This window comes from Arachis hypogaea, chromosome 16 (genome assembly GCF_003086295.3).
Source record: "Arachis hypogaea cultivar Tifrunner chromosome 16, arahy.Tifrunner.gnm2.J5K5, whole genome shotgun sequence".
NCBI lineage: Eukaryota > Viridiplantae > Streptophyta > Magnoliopsida > Fabales > Fabaceae > Arachis > Arachis hypogaea.
In genome coordinates, this window is record NC_092051.1 from 62294942 (window position 1) to 62304616 (window position 9675).

General features: G+C 35.2%; 1 non-coding gene across 1 annotated transcript; it reads left to right on the forward strand.

The window, feature by feature from the left end:
* The first annotated feature begins 5495 nt into the window (after positions 1–5495).
* On the forward strand, positions 5496–5603 carry LOC112761260 (small nucleolar RNA R71). Its single transcript, XR_003181663.1, has one exon. It is a non-coding gene; the product is annotated as a small nucleolar RNA R71 (small nucleolar RNA).
* The last annotated feature ends 4072 nt before the right edge of the window (positions 5604–9675 follow it).

The following is a 9675-nucleotide window of genomic DNA, read 5'->3' on the forward strand; positions in this document are numbered from 1 at the left end:
TTCCTCAAAGGGAAACTCCTTTCTGTCTAGAGGATGTCCCATGAGGCTTTTCTCACTGGGACTCACGTCCTCCTCACTCTCTCTAGGTTCAGCCATGTTGGTCATGGTTATGGCCTTGCACTCTCTCTTGCACTACAAGAAAAACACCCATTCAGGTACACTTGAAAAGTGTAGCCAAAAGTGAAAAAAAATGATGCCTTAGGCTACAGCTACGCTTTCTGGGCTACGGCTACTCTTTTTGGGGTGATTCCTATTCGGCCGTTGCCTATTCTCAAAGGCTACGCTTTTCTACACCAAGGGCTACGCTTTTGGCATTTGGAAATAGGGTGCGCTTTTCAAGTGATGCTGTTCAGGACCAAAGGCTACGCTTTTCAGCATCCATTTTTACCAGAATAGGCTACGCTTTTCAGCGCTACTGCATCACTTATAAAGCGTACCCACATTGTATACCATGGCTACCGTTTATAAGTGTAGCATTAGATCCTTCTTTTTTTTGTATACCATAGCTACTGTATATAAGTGTAGCCTTAGGTCCCTCATTGTTTTTTTTATTTTTTATATATATATTAATTTTTTTCTAAAACCTAATATTTAATAATATAATTATATATATAATTCTATATTTTTAATTAAATTAGTAAAATATTATAAAATAAAAATAAATACATAATAATACAATCCAATATTCTTGAAATAATAAAATTTATCCTTAAATAAAATTTAGGTTGCCATAATAAATTAGCAGCCATTATATCTTTTATTTGGGAATAATATAAATTATTTCTCTAAAAATAAAATCTATTTCTCTAAAAATAAATTACTTCAAAATCAATTGCACATGTACAGGGCGAAGTGGTTGTCTTTCTTTTTGTAGATTAGATGTTGGTACTGCCTACTCTGATTGAGGCCTGGCTGACTGACTTTCGCGCATTTTCTTGTTTGAGAGTATCCTTCTAATAATCCTTACACTACCTTCATGCCTCTGATTCTGCTTTAGAGGTATTTTGCCAGCAATTGTTTTGGCTAAAGATGTTACATTATTCTACTCTAATAAACTATCTAAATCAGACCCCTGCACAATAACAAACCCATCAAAATATGAAGTGATAGCATGATCATACATGATAAGTCTATAAATCACAATAAAAGGAACCAAAGAACAATCCATGTCAGAACTTATAGTGGGTTCCTGATTCATCACATTCCATGTCATGAGCAATAAGGCAGCATATTAGAGGAAAATAATCCTCAAAGTCATTTTAGTATGAACCATTATGCCAATAAAATGATATGCATCATAAATGCATCTACAAGTAGTGCTTTCTCTATAGTACATTGACCTTTTTATCATTAATTGACAAGTAATAAACAAGTGCCAATACTTAATATTTTGATATTTGCAATAGTATATTTTAAATTTTTAATAAATTTCTAGTGCAATTTAAAGTTATATAATAAATATTTCTATAGATTGTAAGCTATGGTATTAATTTCTTTTATAAACACAGCACTAACAAAGTCAATGCAAACATTAAAAAAATAACGTGTTGTATATAATTTAACTTTAACCTCAGGAAAGTGTCAGTGCAATTTATATAAAGGAAAAGGGATTGAAGTTACTAACCGTTTTCTCGTACCACTTTTTGGTCAAGAAAAGTTTGATTCCATGAACAATCAATGAGGCATAGACAATAACAAAGAGATGATGTGAGTACCAAAATGTAATGAAGCCAATTAGACTGTGGAGTGGTTTAGGAAGCTTAACCCTGTTTCTCCTGAATCAAGGTGCAGCTTGTACTTTTGAGGGCTTGCACGAAGGAGGCGAGGGAAGTCGCAAGAAAGATGAAAAATTGCATGTATTCCAACACCAATTGCTATTGCCATAGCTATCACCTGCAAGAACAACAACATATATACCCTCACTTTATTTGTACTACTAACTTTATTTAAATGGTGACACATTTATTCAGCAAGGGAATCTTTTCTTGAGAAGCAAATTTGCCACTTCTAATTCATGAAACACTCCAAATATTCTTCATACTCTTTTGGCAATTTGACTTGTGAAAACACACAAGTCCCAACAAAGATTTGGGGCAAGTGAAAAATATTACCTTGTGGAAGTTAAGGTTGTCATCAAAAGGAACCATAATGCCAAGCTTGGTCTTATTCCTCATCCAAGTAATAGTATTCCGGCAAACTGGTAACAAGATAATAGCCATGTTCAATTTAAGTGTCTCAGCTGCACCTTTGGCCATGCATGCACAATACCCCATAACATGATATACATCTTTTCTCCTTCTATAGTGTATGAATTTGTAGGCAAATAAACCTAACATCACACAAATCCACAGTGCCATAACCCAAATTCTTTGCCAGTTGTCCTGTATGAAGTATTTGGTATTTGTATAGTACCTCCTAACAGCACTGTCTTCATATGTAGGCTTTAGTTTCAAGCTTAGCATTTGGCTTAGGTACTTGCTATCACCTCTTGTAGAATGACTTGGTCCATGCAATAAGAGCATCTCTAGGCTATCCAGCTGATGAAGCAGTAATAATAATCACCAATTGGCCAAATAAATGTGATTAACATGAGTAATATGGAGTTTTTGTTTTTCTTTTCAAATAAATTTCTAGTCACTTCTAGAGTTAGCTATTTATGATTTTGGTCTATGTCAAATTTTTCTTATGGATTTGATCTAATTTCCTAAATACAAGTGAAATCAGTCCCTCTCATCATCTTAAATATAAATCAACTTCATACTTATGAGTTATGATTTGAAATATAAGTACTTATCTGTATGTGAAACTATAATAGTGACTAATTTTACTTAATTTTGATAAGTTTTATACCAAAACTATCTGAAATAGGATGATGTAAATACCGTGATAAATCCTGTCTCTTCAGGGTCTAGTTCTTCCATGATCAAAGCTGCATATTCTTTAGCCTGCTACTGTATGTTTGAGAGTTTGTTTGTTGTGGCACTAAGGCAGATGATCTGAAAACAGAATTGATCATTTGTGATCAAGGAAATTCCTATTCTCATGGGAACAAAATGCAAAGCTAGGAAAGGAAAAAACGTTGCCGATAAAAACTACTTCACTATCTTCATTCTAATTTTTCTATTGATGAATTTAAAAAGAAAATTCATATAAACCTATTTAATTTCTTCCTCGGCGAGTCTTCCATCTGCATCTTTATCAACCCTGCATTATTCCAAATGAAGGTTAACATACTTAATTGTGGGAATTAAAGAAAATACCAACCAATTTCTTTTTCTAGTTCTAAAATTAAGTAGAGAGGTAATGAATTAGTTACATGTCAAAGACGGTTTTGAGCCTGGAATCAAAACTCTGGTCAGAAATCTGGTCCCAAAAGTCCTTCAATTGAGCCTTGTTAATTGAATCCCCATTAATATCCCTCCTCCTAGCCAACGAATCAAAAAGTACACCAGTATGCCTCAGATTCCTTGCTCATCCCCATATACAAACAACTCAACAAATTCGAACCATAGTTATCCAAACACATCCTAAAAGAAAACTACTCAGAACAAGTCCTTATTTCACTCACTCACACACACACAAACAATTTCACAAACACTTAGGAAGAAACAACAAAAAAATAGTGAAGATTTGTTATGAACTCTTCAATTTCAATTATTACCTATACATTTTCCAAAGAGACAATGATGAAGCCATCCATCAGTTGAAGTAGTAAGAGCATCAAACTGCTTCTCCACTTCATGCCACCCTGCACCACCGACACCGCCACCGCCACCACCGCCGCCACCCTTAGCGATGAACTTAAGTCCCTTGAGAGCACTCGAAGCCGCGGACTTATTCCTATCGTAGTGTCCTCTTCTTGCAGCAGCAGCAGCATCAAAAGAAGAACAAAAAGGTGCTGTTTGTTTGGAAGAAATTGAAGCGAGTCGTTTGAGTTCTTGAGAAACCTACTTCATTTTATTAGAAGCAGTCCTAACAACAATAGCACCAAAGGAAATCAAGTGGAACAAAAGGAGAAATGAGGGTATGAGAGTTCACCCGCACCGTAACATACCCAAACCCCCAAATTGAAAACCCTAAAATCGGAACCCTAACCCTTTGAATATATACCTTCTCCACCACATGGTGAGTGACGAGAGGACGATGATGACGATCGATGTGAGCACGCAGTGAAGATAACTTATGGCTCTCAAGTAGTTAGCGTCGAGTAAGGAAGAGGAACGGTGAGTGTGGAAGAGGAGCGGTGAGTGGGGAAGATGAGCGGTGAGCTGCGGTTCTAGAGTGGCGACACCGATGGTTCTCGAGTGGTTGGTGTGACGGAAAAACATATTTGGGATTGATGATGAGAGGCACAAAGTGTTGGTGGTGAGATCAGGGTGATTGTGGTGGAGGCACGAAGTTACGTTATGTTAGTGATAGTCTTTGTGAAAAGGATAAAAACATTACTAAATGTCGAGGGATTTGGTCCTACATAGATTAGGCAACACTTTTGAAGCGCACCCAAAACATAACAAATGGGTTACTTTTTAAAAGCGCTCTCTTTGAGGTATGAAATATACCCATAGCTATCTAGATACGGCTATGCTTTATAAGTGATATTTAAAATATCTAAGGAGACACTTTTAAAGTGATGCCTCAATAGTGTTTCCTATTCTCTTATAAAAGGGCACCATGCAAAAAAGCATATCCTATTCTAGGAATAGGCTACGCTTTTCAAATGTAGCTTAAAAAAAGTGTGGCTGAATGGGTGTTATTCTTGTAGTGTTGGGATTTTCTTCTGTATTGCTTGGGGGAGTACTGGGAGGAGTTTCAGTAATCTTCTTACTCAGCTGACCCACCTGTGCCTCCAAATTTCTAATGGAGGACCTTGTTTCATTCATGAAACTTAGTGTGGTCTTGGATAGATCAGAGACTATGGTTGCCAAGCCAGAATGGCTCTGTTCAGAATTCTCTGTCTGTTGCTGAGAAGATGATGGAAAAGGCTTGCTATTGCCAAATTTGTTTCTTCCACCATTATTATTGAAGCCTTGTTGAGGCTTTTGTTGATCCTTCCATGAGTAATTTGGATGATTTCTCCATGAAGGATTATAGGTGTTTCCATAGGGTTCTCCCATGTAATTCACCTTTGCCATTGCAGGGTTCTCAGGATCATAAGCTTCTTCTTCAGAAGATGCTTCTTTAGTACTGTTGGATGCGGCTTTCAATCCATTCAGACTCTGAGAAATCATATTGACTTGCTGAGTCAGTATTTTATTCTGAGCCAATATGGCATTCAGAGTTTCAATTTCAAGAACTCCCTTTTTTTGAGGTGTCCCATTGTTCACAGGACTCCTTTCAGAGGTGTACATGAACTGGATATTTGCAACCATTTCAATGAGTTCCTAAGCTTCTGCAGGGGTTTTTAGATGAAGAGATCCTCCTACAGAATGGTCCAATGACATTTTTGACTACTCAGATAGACCATCATAGAATATACATATGATGCTCCATTCTGGAAGCATGTCAGTAGGACACCTTTTGATCAGTTGCTTATATCTTTCCCAAGCTTCATAGAGGGACTCACCTTCCTTCTGTCTGAAGGTTTGGATTTCAACTCTAAGCTTGCTCATCTTTTGAGGTGGAAATAATTTAGCCAGGAAAGCATTGACCAGCTTATCCCAAGAGTTCAAGCTTTTCTTAGGTTGTGAATCCAACCATGTTCTAGTTCTGTCTCTTACAGCAAAAGGGAAAAGCATAAGCCTGTAGACCTCAGGATCAACTCCATTAGTCTTGACAGTGTCACAGATTTGCAAGAATTCAGCTAAAAACTGATGAGGATCATCCATTGGAAGTCCATGAAACTTGCAATTCTGCTGCATTAGAGAAACTAATTGAGGCTTAAGCTCAAAGTTGTTTGCTCCAATTGCAGGAATTGAGATGCTTCTTCCATAGAAGTTAGGAGAGGGTGCAATAAAGTCACCAAGCATCTTCCTTGCATCTCCACCATTGTTATTAGGTTCGGCCATGTCTCCTTCTTTTTTGAAAATTTCTGTCAGGTCCTCTCCAGAGAGTTGTGCCTTAGCTTCCCTTAGCTTCCTCTTCAGAGTCCTTTCAGGTTCAGGGTCAGCTTCAACAAGAATATTCTTATCCTTGTTCCTGCTCATATGAAAAAGAAGAGAACAGAAAAGAAGAGGAATCCTCTATGTCACAGTATAGAGATTCTTTTATGTGAGTAGAAGAAGAGAAGAATAGAACAAGGAGAAGATAAGAATTCGAACACAGAGGAGAAGAGTGGGTTCGATTTTTTGAGTGGAAGAGGGGTGTTAGTAGATAAATAAATAAATAGAAAGAGATGAGAGGGAGAAGAATTCAAAAATTAAATAAAATAAAAAAATTGTTTTTGTTTTTATTTTAAAATGTAGTTAGAATTCGAAAAAAAAAGAGAAGAAATAAAATTAAAATTAAAATTTTTAAAATAATTATTTAATTAAAAAGAATTTTGAAAAAGAGATTAATGATTTTCAAAAATTAGAGGGAGAAAAGTAGTTAGATGGTTTTGAAAAAGATAGGAATTTTAAAAATCAAACAAAAAGTTAAGTAGTTAATTGAAAAAGATTTGAAGATCAATTTTGAAAAGATAAGAAGTTAGAAAAGATTTTGAAATTAAGTTTTGAAAAAGATATGATTGAAAGATATGATTGAAAATAAATTGGAAAAAGATTTGAAAAGGAAATTAAAAAGATTTGATTTTGAAAATTAAAGTTGATTACTTGACTAACAAGAAACTAGAAAATATGATTCTCAAATTTAAAGATGGAACCTTTCTTAATAGGCAAGTAACAAACTTTAAAATTTTTGAATCAATCACATTAATTGTTAGTAAAGATTTTGAAATAATAAAATGAAATTAAGAAGAAGATTTTGAAAATCATTTTTAAAATTTTTGAAAATCATAAAAGAAAAATGAAAAAGATTTAATTTTTGAAAAAGTTTTGAAAAGATAAGATTTTTAAATTGAAGATTTGACTTGATTCGTAGGAAACAACTAAATTTTAAAAATTTTTGAATAAGTCAACTCAAATATTCGAATTTTATGAGAAGAATAAGGGAAAGATATTTTTTTGATTTTTGAGTTTTTAATGAAGAAAGAGAAAAACACAAAAAAGACACAAGACATAAAAATTATGAATCAAAATACACAATGCATGCAAGAACACTTTGAATGTCAAGATGAGCACCAAGAACACTTTGAATGTCAAGATGAACACCAAAAACTTATTTTTGAAAATTTTTAAGAAAAGACACACATGAAAGATACCAAACTTAGAGATATTCAATGTTTAGACACTAACAAATTGAAAATGCATATGAAAAACAAGAAAAGACACAAAACAAGAAAATACAAAGATCAAACAAGGAAAATCATCAAGAACAACTTGAAGATTATGAAGAACACATGAACACACTTTCGAAAAATGCAAGAAGAATAAAGACATGCAATTGACACAAAACTTAAAAATTGACACTAGACTCAAACAAGAAACATAAAATTATTTTTGGTTTTATGATTTTATTAATTTTTTTTGGATTTTTTCAAAAATTATTTTAGAAAAAGAAAAATAAGAATTTCAAAATTTTTAATAGGAATTCCAGGAATCATGCAATGTTAGTCTAAAGCTCCGGTCCAGGAATTAGACATGGCTTACTAGCCAGCCAAGCTTTCAGTGAAAGCTTCGGTCCAAAACACTAGACATGGCCAATGGCTAGCCAAGCTTTAGCAGAACATTAGATACAACAACTAAATTGCTGAGAAAGACAAAGAAGCTCTTCTAAGGATAGTTGAAACCTCGGTTCAAAAGATTAGACATGGCTTAACAGCCAACCAGGATTCAACATATCACATGAAACTCTAGAATTCATTCTTAAAAATTTTGAAGAACATAGAATAATTTATTTTTTGTAAATTTTTTGAAAATAAAAATAATAAAAACAAAAAGCTTAAAATTAAAAAAAAATTACCTAATCTGAAAAACAAGATGAACCGTCAGTTGTCCAAACTCGAACAATCCCGACAACGGCGCCAAAAACTTGGTGCACGAAATTGTGATCTCAACGGCGCCAAAAACTTGGTACGCACTATCATAATCTCAATTCTTCTTCACAACTTCACACAACTAACCAGCAAGTGCAATGGGTCGTCCAAGTAATAAACCTTACGTGAGTAAGGGTCGATCCCACGGAAATTGTCGGCTTGAAGCAAGCTACGGTCATCTTGTAAATCTTAGTCAGGCAAATTCAAATGGTTATGAGGTTTTGATAATTAAAATATAAATAAAATATAAAATAAGATAGAGATACTTATGTAATTCATTGGTGGGATTTCAAATAAGCGTTTGGAGATGCTTGTTTCTTCTGAATCTATGCTTTCCTACTGTCTTCATTCAATCATTCATACTCCTTTCCATGGCAAGCTGTATGTTGGGCATCACTGTTGTCAATGGCTACTTCCCATCCTCTCAGTGAAAATGGTCCAAATGCACTGTCACCGCATGGCTAATCAACTGTCGGTTCTCAATCATGTTGGAATAGGATCCATTGATCCTTTTGCGTCTGTCACTACGCCCAACACTTACGAGTTTGAAGCTCGTCACAGTCATCCCTTCCCAGATCCTACTCAGAATACCACAGACAAGGTTTAGACGTTCCGGATCTCAGGAATGGCCGCCAATAATTCTAGCCTATACCACGAAGGTTTTAATCTTAGATTAGAAACCCAAGAGATACACATTCAATCTTGTTTGCATGTAGAACGGAAGTGGTTGTCAGACACGCATTCATAGGTGAGAATGGTGATGAGCGTCACATAATCATCACATTCATCATGTTCTTGGGTGCGAATGAATATCTTAGAGAAGAAATAGGCTTGAGTTGAATAGAAAAACAATAGTACTTTGCATTAATTCACAAAGAATAGCAAAGCTCCACACCTTAATCTATGGGGTGTAGAAACTCCACCGTTGAAAATTACATAAGTGAAAGTGGTCCAGGCATGGCCAAATGGCCAGCCCCCTAAACGTGATCAATAATCAAAAGTGATACAAAGATAGTCTCGAAAATGATGAAAATATCTTTAAATAAATCACTAAAAGTAGTTTTTATACTAAACTAGTAGCTAGGGTTATAGAAATAAGCAAATGATGCAGAAAATCCACTTCCGGGCCCACTTGGTGTGTGCTTGGGCTGAGCATTGAGATTTCATATGTAGAGACTCCTTTTGGAGTTAAATGCCAAGTTGTAACCTGTCTCTGGCATTTAACTCTGATTTGCAACCTGTTTTTGGCGTTTAACTCCAGAATTGGGCAGAAAGTTGGCATTTGAACGCCCGTTTGCGTCATCAAAACAAGGGCAAAGTATGGACAATTATATATTGCTGGAAAGTCCTGGATGTCTAATTTTTAACGCAATTGAGAGCGCACCAATTGGATTTCTGTAGCTCCAGAAAATCCATTTCTAGTGCAGGGAGGTCAGAATCCAACAGCATCTGCAGGCCTTTTTCAGCCTCTGAATCAGATTTTTGCTCAGGTCCTTCAATTTCAGCCAGAAATTAACTGAAATCACAGAAAAACACACAAACTCATAGTAAAGTCCAGAAATGTGATTTTTGAATAAAAACTAATAAAAATATACTAAAAAGTA